This window comes from Rhamphochromis sp. 'chilingali' (genome assembly GCF_963969265.1).
Source record: "Rhamphochromis sp. 'chilingali' genome assembly, chromosome: 16".
Classification (NCBI taxonomy): Eukaryota; Metazoa; Chordata; class Actinopteri; order Cichliformes; family Cichlidae; genus Rhamphochromis; species Rhamphochromis sp. 'chilingali'.
In genome coordinates, this window is record NC_137943.1 from 17,128,492 (window position 1) to 17,148,150 (window position 19,659).

At 39.7% G+C, this 19,659-nt stretch overlaps 1 protein-coding gene across 1 annotated transcript in view; it reads right to left on the reverse strand.

Moving 5' to 3' along the window:
- The window catches only part of tnr (tenascin R (restrictin, janusin)), a 211,756-nt gene that overhangs the window by 131,670 nt on the left and 60,427 nt on the right, over positions 1-19,659 (reverse strand). Inside the window, exon 2 of the mRNA XM_080907118.1 lies at positions 11,670-11,722. The gene's annotated coding sequence lies outside the window, so the exon portion shown is untranslated. The remainder of the gene's footprint in view (positions 1-11,669; positions 11,723-19,659) is intronic.

Here is a 19,659-nt window from a genome sequence, read left to right on the forward strand (position 1 = left end):
GATAGAGCCCATTCACAGAGGAAGAAGAGGACATGCTATTCTAATGTTTTTGCCTGTTTGAAATAGTGGGTTTGTGTCTAGCCTGTGACACCAGAGATGGGGCAAATACAGGATGGATCCAGGCAATCCCTCTGATTTCCTGCTGTTTCCATTATTACGGCGGTCTGACTCACCCAACGGCCGCTTCCATATGGTGGCCTGTCCAACAGCAAGAGCAGATTGCATTATTGGACTGGTCACAGCCAATGGTTGCTGCTAACAAGTTGCCGCTTCTCTCTGACCCCTGTTTGTGTGGTCGGTGTGTTGCTGCGGCTGTCCGTGTGTTCATGTGGATTCGTATTTGTCTATCTGTGTGTGTGCAAATTCATGTGTGCATGACCCAAGGTGACTTGTTTCCAATAAGAAAATGAAATCCATTGTGAGGTTTTTTCCCCCTCCCTCCCAGCGAACCATTTTCTTTTATTACTTCACCTGCACTTTCCTGAGCCACTGGGTATGCTCCCACACTGCAACTCCCAGACAAGCATCGGCAGCATCTATCTTATGGACAGAAGTGCTGAGTGGCTATTACTTCTCAGCAGACCACATAAAAACCACAGCAATTAAATGCTATTGGGCCATTTGACTTTGTCTTCTTAGAGGAAAAAAAGGAAGTGAGCAGCAAGAGAAGAAAGGCAGAGAAATAGAGTGGAAGTGAGAGGAAGAAAAGAGACCTCAACTTAACGGAGAGAAATACCTTCGTGTCAGATGCCTGAAATGAAGATAAAGGAATTAAAGGGGAAAAGTGGACGGGAAATTAGAAATGATAGAGTACAGTAGAGTACAGAAGCAGTTCTCAATGGGAAAGAGTTCTTTAACTTAGATCTGATTTAAAGTAAAACTAGATAATATCATAGGAGTTTAAGAAAGATCTTCACTTTTAACTGGACTTGAAGTTAAAGTGAATCAGCTACATTGTTGTTCTGTCACACTGAAGCAACTTCTTAACATTAGAAATACCAAGGAGGTTATTTTAATCATGTGACATAAAAAAAAAACATGTAACCCTGTTAAAATAAAACTCAATTATCAAATATCTTGACTTTTCCTAAAAGATATACAACTGCTTATACCTAGAACGGCAGAGGATGTCATTTTGACCACATCGAAATTAATCCATGCAACCGCTTCCCTGGTGTTGTTAGTACAACACTTATTGTTTAGCAACAATTTGATGTGAAACCATGCTGAATATAAGTGAGAGCTATCTAGATGTGATTAATTCATAAACATTTGAAGAACTGTAGTTTGATAAAAGATGAATAATTGTTGGGATCAGAGCAGTGGAGGGTATGGTGGAAGTAGGTGGCTGCTGCCTGTGCAGAGTGGCAGGAAAACAGTCTAGAGTGTGTAGAACTAATCGGAGTAAATGAAGAGTGAAATCTGGAGCAAATCGGACGGGTTTTAGGTCTGAGGAGGTAAAGGGCAGCAGATTTGAGGCATGGAGGAGTGTAGAGAGAGGCTACAGGTCTGATGAAGAGGAGGCAGATATGGATGAGATTATACTTTTTTTAAATTCTACCTTTACAGACTTAATTTCCTTATTTTATTTTTTAAATTTTAAAATGAAGACGCCGATCAGTTCAATCTGTTTCACAGTGAGCGCTCTGTTTTTTTATACCTTCTGTATTTTAGAGTAACTAAATACGACACATTCTCCAGAATGTTCTTCTCCTACAATAATTGGATAATTTAGACATGTTAGTTATCAGTGTTGGGGAGTAACGGAATACACGTACCGCCGTTACGTATTTAAAATACAAAATATGAGTAACTGTATTCCGTTACAGTTACTGTTTAAAAAGGTGGTATTCAGAATACAGTTACTTTGTTGAAATAAATGGATTACACTGCGGTACTTTCCTGTTTCATATTGTCACGGGTCAGGACTGTTTGGGTTTTGTTTGACAGCTACGTTCTGTTGTTCCAGGCGGCAGCATTACGGTTGCCGTGGTTACAGGGTGACGCGTGCTCTCTCTGCGACTGCGTGTTTCCTGAGTGAGAGAGCGCTTTTTTGTTGTTGTTGTTGTACTAAGCTAATAGGCAGAGTGTTACAGGCATTGCCCTAAAGAATGTAGCCTCATGGGCAGTGTAGTCCGTGCTGCAGGGAGAATGGACTGCCATACACGTTATGTGTCTGTGAGCGCGAGGAGGGAGAAAAAGGAGAATGGAAAAGTACAAGTTGTCATCGAGCAGAAACGGGAGCTGGAAGCATGTAAATATAATAACAACCACTGCAGCCAAGAAGAGTGCCTGACGAGCCCAGTTGTAAGTAAGCTATTAAGACTCGACTGTACGCTGTGTTCGTGTTTTCCCCCCAAACAACAACAAGACAACAAAGTAAAGCTATTTTTCGGTTATGAGCCCGACACAGAACCCACGTAGTAATGAGCCAGAGGTCTCTTTACTATGGTTTGGAGCCACGGACCTTCAGTAATAGTAATAAATCACATTCATGTAGTTTTAAAAAGCATAATAATATATTCAGTTATCCAAAGTATTCAGAATACGTTACTCTCATTGAGTAACGTAACGGAATACGTTACAGAATACATTTTGGGGCATGCATTTTGTAATCTGTAGTGGAACACATTTTAAAAGTAACCTTCCCAACACTGTCAGTTATTGTGTTGTTTAGTATACCTTTTGTTTATTAGTAGATAGTAGAATTTATTTAAACTTTATGGTTTAAATAATTCAAATCATTTGTAAAACAAATAAACCCCCTAAAGAATTTAAATTCACATCTTAACTTCTTTATAAAATTATTTCTTTGCTGTTGATGATGTTGTTACAGGATGTGGAGGGGACTGACCGCTCCCCCAGCGGTTCTAGTATTAAATCACAGTCTATGACATTCAGCCAGCACCAGCTTGCAATTTCCACTGGCCAAAAATATCTTTAAAAACTAGCAGTTAAGGGGACTCAAAAGTCTAAAAACATTTAGAAAAAAAGGTGTCTGCTGAGACTGATGTATCAAAACCCCATGTGACAGCAGAGGAGCTAGAGATTATCTGCTGTCACTCAAATGGATAGGATGGGCCAGTGCCAATGCTATATAGGATGGATAAGGATATACTATATACAGTACTTTTGGCCTCTGCATAAAATGCACTGCATTTAATTTTGGTGATGCTTTAAAACAGTCTCCAGAAGTACAGGAACTTTTTACTCATCAAAAGCTGATACGAAGATAAAATTATGGCAGCTGTCAATATCGATTAAAACTGACTTTGCTCGGTTCCAAGTCAAGCCAATCAGGGGAACTGCTGATTGATCCATTGCAGCTGTATCAAATACTTCCTTTGACAGATAATTAGATACACACACATACTCCTCGAATCCCCCTGAAAAAAAACAGATCAGGGCTTAAAATATGCTCTGCTGAACTTTTAATTATTGATCTACAGGCAATTCTCTGTGCCCTACAAACAACAGCTCTCTGAAGTAAACCAGACAATCCCAACCAAATGAAAACTTGGAAAATCAGAAATGTAAGAAAACCTTTAGCGTGTTTTACACACAATACTTAGAGGGTGGTGTTAGAGGTGCAGTACATATTCCAGGCTTTGTATCCTTTGTACTGGGTGTGGCAAGTTTCTGGTTTCAATAAGACAAAGAAAGCAAACCTGTGTGTGAAGTCGTTTTTGACTTCATGACCGCTGCCTTTTCCGAACCTCAATCAATCTTAGACTGTTCAATTCTTCTCCAATCCTTCTGAACACATGTCACAAATGATCAAACAACAACAATCACCAATTTTAAGCAAACAGAGCTAATTTTTTTCAAAGTTGGATGTAGTGACTAGAGATGGCACGATACCACTTTTTTATGTCCGATACAGATACCGATATCATAAATTTGGATATCTGCCGATACGATATGAATCCGATATAGTGTTTTTTAATCAACAAAACTGTTTTTTAAAATATCTTGCTGCATTTTGTATAAGTTCATACTCAAGTTTAAAACAACAACTAAGCTAAAGCTATTCTGTTATACCTGTATGCAAAAAAAAATATTTCATAGTTCAGCAATACTGATCAATCTAATAAACTTAAACCTACACCATCCTCCCTATTCTGGTATTTTAAAGAGTACTTAGCGTAAATATTAAGCAACCTAACTAATAGGGTTCCAACTCCCAGCAACAACAAAAATAAAAAATAGGGAACCACCCCTCACGCTCCACCTCATGATGCTTAATCGACGTAATCAACCTTAATTTGATGCAGTGTGGAAAAAAAATGCACAGAAATCAATTATTTTTCAAGAAATATTAAATAGATTCAACATCTTTCTTCAACAAAATTGCAGACTGCACAGATGGTACCTTCCCAAAGGAAAAAGTACTATAGCTTACTAGGGTATATATTAGACTTAATAGTTACTATATACAGTAATGGACTTCTATTCATTTTACATCAAATTAAAACTTTGGGTGTCAGATAATTATTTATTAAAAGCTAGACATTTTAAATGAGATGGGGCGATCGTGGCTCAAGAGTTGGGAGTTCGCCTTGTAATCGGAAGGTTGCCGGTTCGAGCCCCGGCTTGGACAGTCTCGGTCGTTGTGTCCTTGGGCAAGACACTTCACCCGTTGCCTACTGGGGGTGGTCAGAGGGCCCGGTGGCGCCAGTGTCCGGCAGCCTCGCTTCTGTCAGTGCGCCCCAGGGTGGCTGTGGCTACAATGTAGCTTGTGTTACGTTCCCCTGAGGGGTCTAGGCGGTGAGGGGGGAGTAACAAAAAGTGTCCAGGTCAGAAAAAGGAGTCAAGGAGGCAAAAGGGTTAAATCAAAGAGTTTTATTAAAGTAGCTCAACTAAAAGAGACAGACAAGCCGCTATCACCATTTAAGAAAACAAACAAAACTCAGGCGTGGTCAATAAAGTAAAACGTAAGCCAAAAAGAAAGAGAGCAGCTCACTAGCTGCAAACCACAATAACACAGCTCACTAGCTGTAACCACTCACAAACACACTCAGCTCACTAGCTGTAACCACACTCATGGCACTCAGGCCCAGAGCTCACCTTTCCCTGGGCTTAAATACTTTTAATTACTGATGTGAGTCAGCTGTGTAACAGGGAAAGGTGGCACCTCAGGCAGAAGAGGTGGTGGGACACGCTCACACAGGCACCTTCAGGAGGAGGCCCTGCTAGGGCCGTAACACTTGCCATCACCAGTGTGTGAATGTGTGTGTGGATGGGTGGATGACTGGATATGTAAAGCGCTTTGGGGTCCTTAGGGACTAGTAAAGCGCTATATAAATACAGGCCATTTACCATTTACCAATAAGAAAGAAAAGTATGTCTTTGTGCCCCCTTTTCCCTGTTAATGCCCTATCGGCCCCCCTGGCTAAACTTTGCTAGATCCGCCCCTGCACAGTTACCAGCCGTCAGCTACGTAGGAAAAGATCCTCGAGTAGAAAGTAATATTAAATAAATTCTAACAACAGCTTATCAAGCTTAAACGTGCTGCTGTTGTTTATCCGCTGGTTTCCTCTTTCTGGTGCAAAGTGGGCCAAAAACAAACAAGAGAGACGGACTCGCGACAGAAAAGCCGATCAGCTGATCATTAAGCAGTTTCATGATTGAAGTAGCAACAAGAAGAGGCAGTCGCTCCATATATCGCTTGTTAAGCTTAACGCAGGAATGCTTTACAAACATTCAGAGATGGACTTACACACTTGCTTTACTTCTCTCGGGGATAACTTTATCGGAGATGAAATGCCGGGTTGCTAGCGAAGCTCCAAATGCTATCCAGACCACCGACAGGTCCCGCATGCCACAGCCGCTCTATCACGTGATGCATACTGCTCCGACGTGCTAACGTTCTGAGGTGAGTTACGGCGTGTTGCAAGTTTTGTGAGGTGCTTTCGTGATATTTAATGGATCGGATTACATTTTTTATTTTTCTCCGATATCTGATCCAGTAATTTAGGTCAGTATCGGACCGATACCGATACGTAATATCGGATCGGTCCATCTCTAGTAGTGACAGGAATATTCCCAAAGCTACAGTCAATTCTGCTACTGTTGTTTCTGCCACAATGGAGGACTGTTCCCATTCATCACGGTCTGTCGATGTACGTTTCAGACAACTAAAAATAAACATTTCCAATCTCTCGGTAATCAGGAACGTGATGTAGGTACACAGTGTAGAAAAGACACAAGGAGCACTGAACTAACACCGAAAATTACAAAAGACTGGCAGTCTCATTACCAAAGCAAACCACATTAGATACCCTTTGGAAGCCTGATACAGATGCTGCACTGTGTGGCCCTCTCGCTCTCAATAAGCCTTTCTATCCATCTTTCTTGCTGTTGATATGTCTCTTGCTTTCTTCGTCTGCCCTTTTGTTGCTATCGTTCTTTATACCCTTCCTCACTCTTTGTCCCTTTGCCTTTTGTAACTCTGTGTTTATTTTTCAGTCAACAGAGAGACTCTCTCTTTTCTGACCAGAAAGATATATTCAAATGGAAGTTGAAGAACAGAATGATGCATTATTCAAAACCCTTCACAGGAATAAGGGAACAATGATAGGCAAATTCCTATTCAAGTAGGCGATATCCTGGCAGGACAAAACCAAAGACCAAAGTAAAAAAAAAAGTAAGCAGCAGTACAACTCCAGAGGGGTGTTTATGTGCAAAAGAGACTGAGTCATTTTTGTCAGCAAGCCATCTCTTTTTAATTCCCAGTCATTAGAAGATTTAAGCTACCACAAGTCGTGCATATCAAGATGACAATGATAATCTTTCAAATCCACCATACAATATAGTGTGCACTGTGCACTAAGTCATGTGAAAAATCAAGAAACTGAATCCAGGACAGTGCCAACTTGGCGTAGAACACGTGGAGCCTTCTGGGTAAAAACATGACCACCAAATCCACCAGTCCTCCTTCAACAATGTACTGCAGGACTATACTGGTTGTTCTCTTACTTTACACCTTAGCTTTTTTACAGCTTACCATCACAGACTGATAGATTGACGCAACACTGTCAGAGTTGCAGGCTCGATTACTGTTGGTTGGTGTGGCAATCATCGGAGAAACAATAGCTATACTGGTGTGCATTTTAAAAAATTAGAATACCTACTAGCACTATGGGGGCCATGCAGCGTCTAATCAAGTAGTCACACACAAACACCAGATAGCATTTTACACTTTCATTAGTGCTAAACTGTAAGAGGGTTCTTAAAGTTTTGATGGCTGGCTGCTTTGGGAACAGTTAGTGACTGCCTGGCAACCACCGGTCACCAAGGAAAAACGAGTATTCCCCCAGTGAGTGGTTGCTCAATCCCCATGCACACATGCCTAGAGCTTGGTCACTGACCCCCTGATAAACACTGTTTGCTAAGGAAAAGTGCATATTTCTCAACAGGCTAATGAGTGAATGCTTGCTGGCACTTGTTGGAATTGGTCACAGAGAGGTATGCAGTGCTGCAGCTTCATTGTGGTTTGCATCACACTTCGTGGCTTGGTAGTTAGTTTACAGTTCAATTTTCTTATATACAGTAGTGCCACTTCACAGCACCAGTTGCTTTAAGGCGCTTTATACTGTAGGCCAAGAAACCCCAACAATCACATGACCCTTTATGAGTGAGCACTTGGCAACAATGGGAAGGAAAAACACCTTTTTAACAGGAAGAAATCTCCAGCAGATTCAGGCTCAGGGAGGGGCAGCCTGTCTCTGCTGTAGCAATATGCTAGCAGCTGACGCAATCGAGGGGAGATTTTTGGTGTAGCAACTTCTCTGTGACCAGTTTTTAAGCAATAGCCATTAACTTCTCACGTTTTTCTCCATCAACCAGGGGATAACCAATGTTACCAGGGGGGTAGGCCTTTTAACAGATGAGTTGTTTTAAATGTGTTTGTATCAGCTGAATTCATCAGTGTCAAAAACAAAAACATAATGTGAAGCACAACATTGTTTTCTCATGCTCACATGAAAATGATACACCTGGTCTATGGACTGTACTTTGTGAATCCTGGTATTAGAGGACTCAGTCAGTTTGCTGATCTATATAGTTTGTAAATAATGATGTAATTTTGCCAACTGTAAGAAGTTAAACAGCCAGGGGTTATGCCTACAACTTTATTTTGTATTTTAATGCTTACTTTGCACTCCTTTGTACTTGACATGCTGTCATCTCAACTTGCAATGCCAGCAGAATTCATTAATGGATAATTAAAGTAGTTATTGAACTGTGGCATCACCTAACATTTAGTTACTAAAAATATTGAAAGAGACTGCTGATATATTGTGGCACCCCTTCTGACCTTCTGACATGGTGATCTGTTTAGAATCACAGGGAGGCAAGTCTTGTGATTTTATCCAATGAGAACAAACAGTTTGCCAATAGCTTTTGGCTATCTCAATGTGCAAGTAAGCACGCTGTTTCCCCTTGCTTGATCGATGCTTCTCGATTAGGCTTCCGGGGCCAAAAGAAATGCAGCAACTTTCCTATTCCTCAGATACACAAGCCCATTCTCATTTAATCTACAGAAAAAATGCATGCACAGACACATTTGCATACCTCTTCCTCCGCACACATACCCGCAAACAGATAAACCGATGTCACAGACAAGCCCACTGACGTCATTCGTCCCCTGGTATTTAGCACAAACGTCAGATAGTGTAGAGTCCTGCTAAAAATCAATGAGCATTTGCAACAATCAATAGCTGGGTTCCTATGAGAAGTAATTAGAAAGGCAAACATGCAGTGCTGCCTTCCTGCTCACCCCCACTGTAGGCTCAAAACAGAGTTTTACAAAACAGTGATACTCGAACAAGTAAAATACACAGATTAAAGCACGAGTAACACACTGGTCCTCATCCAGTATGAAAATTGGTTTAAATTAAAGACTAGTTATCATAAAGAAAATGTTGAGTTTTTATGAACCTATTTGTTCATCTACAACAGCCTTTGGCTAAAAAACTTCAGTGTATTTAAGTACGTCTATTAGAATAAGTGACAAAATCACATAATAACTGAGTCTGACCGTGATGCCCAGCAGCTATTCACTTCACTGCTTTGAAAAGGATGTCATGACTGAAATCCTCTATCGAGTTCCTTTTGTACAAAATCTTACTTACAAAGGCTTTCATGTTACATGTCAAAGATTATACGTCCTTGAATGACCGCTCTGGTACTAATAAGATGTTAATTCCATACACCTGGCATGAGATCGTATTGACAGGTGTTAGAATTATCTTACCTGAAGTGCTTTATTACTGTGCCTTATATTAATCTCATATTAATCAAAACTGCCCATATAATCATATAGAGTAGTGTTAAGTGGACACAGGCCTGAATAATAAAGGCATTAGAATAGGTGTCCTCCAGTCGTAGACTCTAGTCCATGTTTGCGTGAAGAGGAGTAGATAAGAAACATGTGCAAACATTAATAAAAACATAGTATATAATGCAAACATTTATTTGCATTATTCTAATAGAAAAAAAGTTTTTTAGCCTTTATAACATTTAGTTAAGAAAAAATATCTTTGAGTAACATTAAGAGCACGAAACTGTCTGCACATCAAAATGAAACTTGAAACTCACCCGATAACGGGTAATAGCTCCTTTACTTTGAGATGGGGTTCAAAGAAACTAAGTCTATTGTGCTACATTGTGTGAAACCTCTGATCCCGGAGTATCACTCCATAGCTCTGCAGGTATGTGGATTCCGGCATCAAAATGACGATGCACATTACATCCTCTGAAGGCAGAAATTGTCTCGTGGCAAATGGATACATCAGCCTCTTTTTACACTTTATAAAGATACATGCTTTTTTTCACACCCCAGTGGAAATTCTCTCCCTTCAGCATCAACTTTTCATCTTCTTGAAACTTGTTTTAATATGCGTGTTCTTTTAAAGCTGCAAAACACGCCTGTCTATTCAGGTGGAGTGCTACTTGGAGTGTTCGGGGGGCGAGCTGTGCAGATCACAGCCACAACCGGGTGAGACGAACTTTAATAAGAATGTAAAATGATCTGTGAGTTAGATTAAAACCTTGGATTATGGATTTTGGCTCAGGACTTTGACACACGATGTACAAAACGCATATTAAAAGCATAACTTCTGATTATTGCTGTGTGGGAAAACTGGCTAAGCCATGTTTGTAATATATAGATAAATAGCACTTCTCCATAGAGTAATCAAATGAGAGATTTGTCTCATTTTAGTTGGCAAACACTGATTGCTTCCTTTTCACTGTATTCCTTCTGCTGACTGACGATGAGGAGAGGATAATATGAAAACAGCAAAAAGAATGAGAAGCATAACAGACAGATGACAGGACAGTATCATATAGATAGACAAGGCACAGATATAATACAGTATGTCACAGTTGAAAAAGGAGCCTTTATCACATAATAGAAATAGACGCTATCAGAGCAGGGTTGGCCAATTTTCAAAATTGAAGTTTTACCAACATATAATCTACCATATGACTCCTTCATCAACACCAAGACCCTTTTCCTTCAAGATTTTACTCCTGCTGCTGAAAAAGAAATAATAAATAAAAGAAATAAATAAGAAAGCTGAATGAGAAAATTGCAGTCATATTGTGAAAGGCAGCCTACTCACCTGACTGAAACCTTTTGCAAGACTGCGGTGCCTCACAGCTTGTTTTCATTTTACACTGAAATATCATAATAATACTGCAATTATCAGATGGAACTCTAAAGATTTTTTGACTGGGCTGAGCCCCCAACGGATCCTAACAACACCTCTTGCTCTTGATGCATGTGTTGTATTAGTGGCTGTGATGCCGGTGTTTATGAGGCATCGCTGCGGGGCGGGTGTTTACGTGGCAGGGAGGGACACTCTGCAGTATACCCAGTACAGTAAACTGTCGTGTTTTCACAAATACCAATGTGAAGTAGCTTCATTTTGGCAATGCTGAGAGGAAAGGTCATTCTTCACTTTTTAGCTTTTATTTCTCAAAATAGTGAATCATGTTTTCATCTGCCGGTTATACCCTGCATTAACAGTATCATATATTGTTGTTTGTTAGACAAATGACAAACTGAGTTCACATTTTTATGTCCAAATTTGAGCCGGCACACTTGAGTTCAGATAAATTAATCAAGTAATTTTTCTGTTCAGGAATGTAAGTTAACGACTGTATAATAATAATAATACAATAATAATTCATGTATAAATACATTTTTGCATTAAAAATATCATTCTGATTGAAGATTAAGGAGCCTGCACACACTGGTGGATCAGCAATTATTAAAAAATATTTTGGTAATTATCAATACTGTTAATTTAGAGTAGCTGTGGCATAAACATTAGACTGGGTGGTGATTGAATAAATTTGTTAAGCACTGTTGTGCTATTGTCCTATTGTACTATGTTCATCATGTTGCTGCACACCTTGCTGTAGCTGGCCAGAGAGTGAACTGTAAAGCCAAAGTATGTCTAGAACGTTGACGTATACAGCACACAACTTTTGGAAAACCCTCCAAAGTTTGCACCTCGGTTTTCATTGCATTTGTGAATGCATTTTATATATTTTATTTGAAGTCGTTTTACATAAGCAGTAGAGGAAAAAAACAACAACAGAGAGAACCACACACACACAAACACATGCCGTAGCATTCGTTTGAAGTTCCAACTCACCTGGAAAGCACAAACTGGACTTGATTGTTTTAGTGTTGGTCCCTGGGATGATGCTGTCAAGAGAAAAAGAGAGAGGTTGTAAATTACTTAAACATACCATAAAATACATATATTTTTTCTTTTTGTCCCTTCTTTGGTATTCTTCAAATCCATTCGATCTGGCAATTATAGAAGCATACAGATTTCCTCTCCTCAGTGAGCCCGCTATCTATTGTTAAAAGTCTATCTATGTCAAAATGTTCGACAGAAGAAAACAACAGAATAAAGGACCAAAGATCTAGAGCAGGGGTCTCCAACTCCAGGCCTCGAGGACCGGTGTCCTGCAGGTTTTAAATATCACCCTGGGTCAACACACCTGAATCAAATGATTAGTTCATTACCAGGCCTCTGGAGAACTACAAGACATGTTGAGGAGGTAATTTAGCCATTTGAATCAGCTGTGTTGGATCAAGGACGCATCTAAAACCTGCAGGACACCAGCCCTCGAGGCCTGGAGTTGGAGACCCCTGATCTAGAGTTTGAGATCTAACTGAAATGAATTGGGATTTATTGTCCATCTCCATTTTTTAATAAATAGGTCGGCTTATACTTCAAGAGTCTGTGATTTGTCTTTATACATCGTGTAATGTCCACACGGTGCCTGGTCAGTGTGTACTGTGTAAGAATACTACAGCATTACCTGCTTATATGAAACAAGATGGAACAAAAACAGCATGGTCAAGAGTTAATTAGAATTTTTAATAGTTCTGAGAGACAGTAAAAGTTTTACACTTGAGAGACGAGACAGCACTTGATGCTCGCTCTTGACACACTTAGTGGATGCAGGTATTGTTTACGTACGTGTGCCTGGTGAAGTACAACAGGATGTAACCTTTCCTGTTGCATAAGGCACTCGTCTCATGAGCTCCTCTCATGATACTAATTATCCTGCCATATTGTTCCAAGCACTTAGACTAACAATCAGTTTTTGGTCAAGTTCAAGTGTTTATTAAATATAGAGTTAAGGTGCTTTTGTGTGCACTTACAGAGGCATGCACATAAAAACATACACACACATGCACAGCTGCTATCCAACCCCCCGAGGGGTTTCAGCTGAACCGGAGGTCACTCTGCAAAGCTCCATACTCCCATTCAATCTGTCTCAATGCACACAAATAAACATGAAAATTGAACAGTCACAAGGACAGAGAGAAAATGGCACAAAAGCAGATACTTTGGTGAAATAAACTAATAATTTACACTGATGTTAGAAAGATGAAATGTGTCTAAGCTCAGTGCTGAGCTAACACGCTTAAAGACTTGGGGCGGGGAAAAATATAATATACAGATACATTTCAATTGGAAATAACTGGCTCCAAATTAGAAAATAAATATCAAGGCAGCACACAAAGTGTTCCATATTGAGCATATTTGATTTTTCTAACACTCTCAACAGAAGCTGGGCAGGCAAGGCGGGGACGAAAAATAAAAATGATTTAAAACGAGTCAAAGTTGTGGAGACGGGCTCTGATTGTTTTCGAAAATCACGGTGTTTCAGAGTTTGTCCCGCTCTCATCTCCCTCACTGAATGACACCTCGCATTTTACCAGCTGACGAGGACAAAAAGGTAATGTTAATTCAATTAAACTCAACTGAAAAAATTATAGGATCACTTGCAATGACTTAAGCTTAAAAGGAGCTAGACTATTTTTGGATACTGGCTCCGTTTTCATTCATTTTGAGTCCAAGTGTTGTACCTAATCATTTTCAGAGAAATGTTTTGTTTGTTTGTTTGTTTGTTAGGTCTCTTAACGATGACCTTTGATTTATTCAAGCACAGAAAAGGCATCGACCTTAAGAAATGAACCAGTGTCGTGTCTTAGCAAGGAACCAAATTTAAAGTGTCTTTAGGCACTTTGTCACTAACAGCCTGTTTCAAAAACACATCATTTGTTCCCATTTCTTTAGTTCGTTCTACAAAAAATACCATCGATAACACAGTGTGACTGACACATAATAGTATTTTTGCACTAACAAAGATCTCAGTGAAAGTGTGGCTGTAAAAAAGCTTTCTAAAGGAAGGAAAACACGGAGAAAAGGCTAAAGTATGACAAATTACACGAGTACTTGACTGAAAATTAGTGGCAACAGGTCTTGTGAAGAATCAAAATTTGACATTTTTGGCTCAAAACAGAGTACCATCAGATTTAATCCACCATGCAATACCACCTGGAAAGCATCTGATTGGCCTAATTTTTCAGAGTGACAATGCTCCCAAAACAGCATGGAAAGAAGGTTATATTCCAGCTATGATCCAACCTTAAACTACATCGGGGTGCATCTGCTCTTCCAAATGTTCTGAGTCCAGCAAACCATTTACAGGAAGTGATTTTATTTTGTTTAGGTAAAGAACCCTTAAAATATCTCAGGGAGACATAAATAAGGACATATGCAGATGGTGAATATAAATTATAAATTCACTTGCGCTCAGAGTGTAGGAGAGGGGGGATATCTGACACATATCCAGCTACATCTGCTGCTGCAGCTGACTGAGCCTTTGGTGAGAAAACGAGGCAATGTGTGCGTGTGTGTGTGTGTACTCATGTTGTGAAGAAATAGATTTGTTTACAAATTTCCATAGTGGTGGTCCACAAAAGCAATTCTCCGCAGAGAATCGGTAGTTCTTGTTAATAGTAATGTTTGATTTGGGTTTGTGGTCAGGTTAGACTCAGGTTAAGGCAAGCAGCAGCCATAGTTAATATTACTGTAGGCCAGTGAGAAGTTAATGTAAGTCAGTGTAATGTCTCCTCAAGTGATGGAAATAATTCTGTGAGTGTGTGTGTGCTGTCACTTTATCACTTCATTAATTCCTGGGGACATCCAACAGCTTGAGGGAGCAAGTGACAGAACAAGAAAGGAAGACGAGAGAAGCGTGTGGGAGGTGAGACAAAGGCAAGAAGAAAAAAAAAATCGCAGTGGTAAAGCGGGGAAGATGATTGGCTGATTTTCACACCAGCTAAGTCCCTGAAAACAGAAAAACACAGTGATATGCTGGAACCAAGAGAATCCTTTGGCTCCTCACCAGGACTGAAATCTGGCACTGGAAGCAGACAGCAGCTGCTACATGCACTACACTTAACACATCTTTGTCAGTACAGTATACACACTGAAGAAGAAAACTTATGAATTTTGCAATCACTTACTCAAACAGAAACCCATTACCACAGTGAGTGCACTAACACCATTCTGGGTACCTCTTGCACTGTTCCTTATTTTCTGTCCACAATGGTGAATGCTCATATTGGTCTTATTAAAAATCCTAAAAATGTTAGAAACAGTAATAAAATGTCTGCTTCACCGGGTCACAAAGCTCAGATCATCTCAAGTTGGTTGGTCTCAGTCCAAGAAAGCACCACGATGTAGTAGAACAGGAAATTTGCACTATGGATGTGTAGCTGATAAATTTGCACGAAGAATCAAAGACGTTCCGAAAGCAAACGGAGGACCAACCCAGTACTAGCAAGGTATAATTAAAGAAGTGCCAATGATTGTACATTCAATCTCCATCAGAATTAGTTATTATCCTTTCAAGGGAGATATAGGCCCACAAATTACTCTTTTTCTTTTTTTCCCTCCCTCCAAGACATCTACAGGAAGCGGTGCCTGAGGAAAGCGGGGAGGATCATCAAGGACTCCAGTCACCCCAGCCATAAACTGTTCAGACTGCTTCCATCAGGAAGGAGGTTCTGCAGCATCCGGTCCCGTACCAGCAGACTGAGAGACAGCTTTTTCCATCAGGCCATCAGACTGCTGAACACGTCATAGACACCTCAGCTTCACTACTGGAACTTCAACATTATGCACTCCACACTGTATATAAATGCCACTTGTTTTGCACATATTCAACTCTGTATATTTTATATATTTTATTATTATTATTATTATTATTATTATTTTATTTTATTTTTTTACTATTTAATTTGTAAAAATGTGTATACACACACACACACACACACACACACACACACACACACACACACACGTAGGAAAATATTTAGTATACACATCCAGAAATGCATACACTATTATATATTGTACATATATTTATTAGTTTCAGGTTGGCCATTCTTGTATTTTGCTCGTTTGTGTTGTTGTGTTTGCACATCTCTGTTGCTTGTGGGGCTCGCACACAAGAATTTCACTCGCATGTGCTGTGCCAGTGTGCCTGCACATGTGATGTGACAATAAAAAAAAAAAAAAAAAGTGATTTGAAAAAAAAAAAAAGTGATTTAGACATAATACTAATACTCACTGCACACCCATCAGCTGTACAATTTATTGTCTAACAATATAATAACTCTGTGCCCTTGACAAGTAGCTGAAAAGTTAAAAGCAATTTAAGAATCACTTATTTTGGGCATATTTTCAGTTGTTTCATTTAAAATACTCTGATGGCTGATAAATTCATAAATCACTCCTCTTTTTTTAATGGGAAAATAAAAAGCCTGACAGCAACCCTTTCCTCTGTGTTTCTGTTGCATTTTTAAACCTTCCTCATCTTTCTTAGTCATTATTTCATCCACCCTGTTCCCTTTTCCCCTTCTCACTAAGGTGACATAGTGCAGTCGAAATGTCACAGGAGCTAAAAGTATTGCACTATGAATATTTCCCCGGCCGGCTCCAGACCTTCTGTCAGGCGACAAACTTCTCGGCTATTTGTCCTCATTATAGAACAGCCTCCGACTGCCCACCTTAATTCCCTTTCCCGTTCCTCAAGGGGCTCTTTTCCACCCCTGCTTGGCATGAGTCATTTTTACGACCACCATTTTGGCTCCCATCGGCCCTCGCCATCTACAGTTAAACCCAGCTTGGCGAGTAAATCTGCAGCTTTAATTAAAATAGCTTCTTTTGTAGCACTTTCCATCCCTCTGTCCTCTTATCCCTGGTGGCATAATGGTGCTGGGAACTTCCCTCTACAGAGCTGATTCAGAAGAACTAGCACTTGAAATAATGGAGGTGTGCTGCTTTATGATGAGTTAGCAAGATGAGTGAGCAGTATCTCATTTTATCTCCTCATCTTCTTCCTTTGACCTGACTTTCTGAGCAAAGGAAAATTAGAAAGGTCAGGAGCAGAGGCTACATCGATAAGAAGAGTCAAGATAATAGAAATGTGAAATATGCAACAGAAATCAATGAGGCAAAATCAGCATGGGGTACTTTTTCAATCAGAACAAGCTTTCCGTGCCTTCAAGGTCAGTCTTTCTTGAGGAAACAACGATTTTTGAAGCCAAATCAATGAGACTCATTCAAGCCGTTTTCCCACAATATTGTTGAGGGACTGACTTTTTTGCCATTGATTAGCTGATTTATCGCCTGAATCTATTGTGGGCTCACAATAAATGCAGATCCGCTCACAAGAGTAGCAAAGTGTTTTACAAATATGCTGGAAGAGCTTACAGCTGTAACGTCGCTGTGAGAACAAGAGTAACTACACAAAAGCATTGTGTAGTAATGACCACAGTGGAGCTGCAGGTCAGTGGAGATGCACACTGGCCCAAAAAGGCATTTCCTCAACACAAAATTATTGCAAAAAAAATGACAAATACATTTTCATGAACACTTCAAAGACCCTGAAATGACTCCCATTATCACGATTTGATCCACAGTGTTCATCCAAACCTGAAGTCTCAGCTCCATCAGTGACTCATCAAGTCATTCGGGATATGTGTGTATATTAGGGGTGGGGGAAAAAATCGATACTGTGTAGTATCGTGATATTTTGTTTGCTAATAATATATCGATACAGGGACAGCAGAAATCGATATTTTGTTACAAAAAGGTTTTTGTGCTCTGACTTCAGAGCATGTTGATCCTTTTTCTGAGCAAGAATCCTGACATTCCTTCACTGTCCAAATGTGTTTAACTTTTTTTTGGCAGCAATAAACATGACAGTTTACTTATTTTAATTTAAGACATGTTTTATTTTAATTAAGTTTAAAACTTTTTTATTTAATGTAAAATTAGATTTTGTTTTAATTTACTTTCAAATTCTTCAGTTGCTGAAGGGGCTGCATAGTTTTCACAAATTGCATAGTTCAGAATAGCTATAATTGTACCAGATGGTTGCATTCAGTTAAGTTGGACTAGACTGTAATACAAACCGTTCAGTTTGTCAACAATATAACTGACTGAAATGAGAGAAAGACTGAGTGTGAGACTTTGATATTAGATAAAATGAATATTGATAAAGTTAACCATATCGCAAAATATTTTACAAAATTGCAATAATATCATATCGTGCGTTAAGTATTGTGATAATATCGTATCGTGGGATGTATGGTGATTCCCACCTCTAGTGTATATGTGTTCTAAACACGGATGTCGAGAAAACCTGCAGTAATGAGGTTTTTGTCATATGTGCCCACCACACATCCTACAAGTCCTATTGCACAAGTCCATTTACCATCCCACATTCTCTCCTTATCTTCTCCTTTTTTCACTTTTTTCCGTGTTGCTCATCTTCTTTTCCTATTTTTCGCTCATCTTTCTTCCACTCATAAAGCAAGCTCTAGATGCACTAATAACATAACCCTCCCTGCGTCTTCTTTACTCTCTCTCTCTTATTTCCTCTCCTTTCTTATCTTCACCCCTGAAGGGGATGTCTGTCTCCTAACCAGCTGAAGCAATGCTTCCGCTGGTCTGCGCCTGGCCCCTATTACCAGAGCATGACAAGGAGCTGCAGTGTCGACTTGTCAGCCTAATAAACATCCTTTATGGCACCCGCCTGGGTGTGTTTTGAGGGGAGTCAGCCAGCCACCAAGCAGTGGACCATTGATTTTATGGATGGCACACAGTGCTTACACTTCTACCCGTCTATTATGCAGTGGACAGGCTGCAATTGTTTTGCCATGCACAGCCATACTTATGACACTCATACTGCCAGAGGCTTTCTATTTAGTTTCAGACATGGTTACTGAGCAAGAGGCAGAAGAGAAAGACAGAATTAAAGAAACCAACACAGGTCAAGTATGGCAGGACTCAGGGCAGATGTACATTTAATCACAGGCTGCTTTATCACACCTTTTGCACAAGACCTTCTATACCCTTTGCGCAGCAGGTCAAGGTCAATAAAGCTTTTATATTTTCTCTTTGTCTCCAACTTCTTTTCTTCTTTTCCATAGCACGGCAAAGGTTAGAAGTCGCTCAGCTGCTGAACAAGCTATTCAGCTAATTTCCTCCTCGGCCAGCCCGAGTATCTGACAGCATTAACTGTTCCAGGTGCAAATTCACTGGAACAAAAAGGAAAAGTTAAAAAACAAAACCTAAACAACAGAACAGCACCTCTCTGAATAAGCTGTGAGTTCAGTACCACGGACAGCAACTTTTCTTGCCCACCAATTAAGTAGCAGAAGTGAAGGCAGTGAGCCGAAAGCAAAATGCGTCTCTTTAACCTTTGTCCTCTAGCACGTTATAAATATTCAGAGCATTCGGATATGTCATCTTAGCAAGCAAGCAGCGTAGGCTAAAAGCTCATTAATATCAAACGTAGCCATGGAAAAATGATAAAATATTAATCAAATGCTTGACATAGAATAAGTATGCGGTTTTGTTTTGAATGATTTAGTGGTTGTTTCCCGTTTATAGATTACATGTCAAGTCTTTTTTTTAATTGTTATTGCTTTTGATAATATGTAAAGTCCCTCGCTTTTCTGAATGTTAATAAAGCCAGTTTACTGACCTGTGATCACTGACAAACAGGTCAGTTGGTCACCTGAATGATAAATAATTTAATTCTACCTTAAAGACACACAAGTGATATATACAGATACAAGAGCTAAGGATCAAGGAAAGCACTTAGTGTAATCGTGAGCCTATCTTGCACAAGTGGGGGAAGGTCAAATTCAGACTAATGCACCTTTGATTGTATTTGCTATTTGTTGAACTGGTCGTGTGTCATGATACAATGAAATAAGCAATGCCGAGGAAGAAACAACCTTAGAGAGCTTTGAGA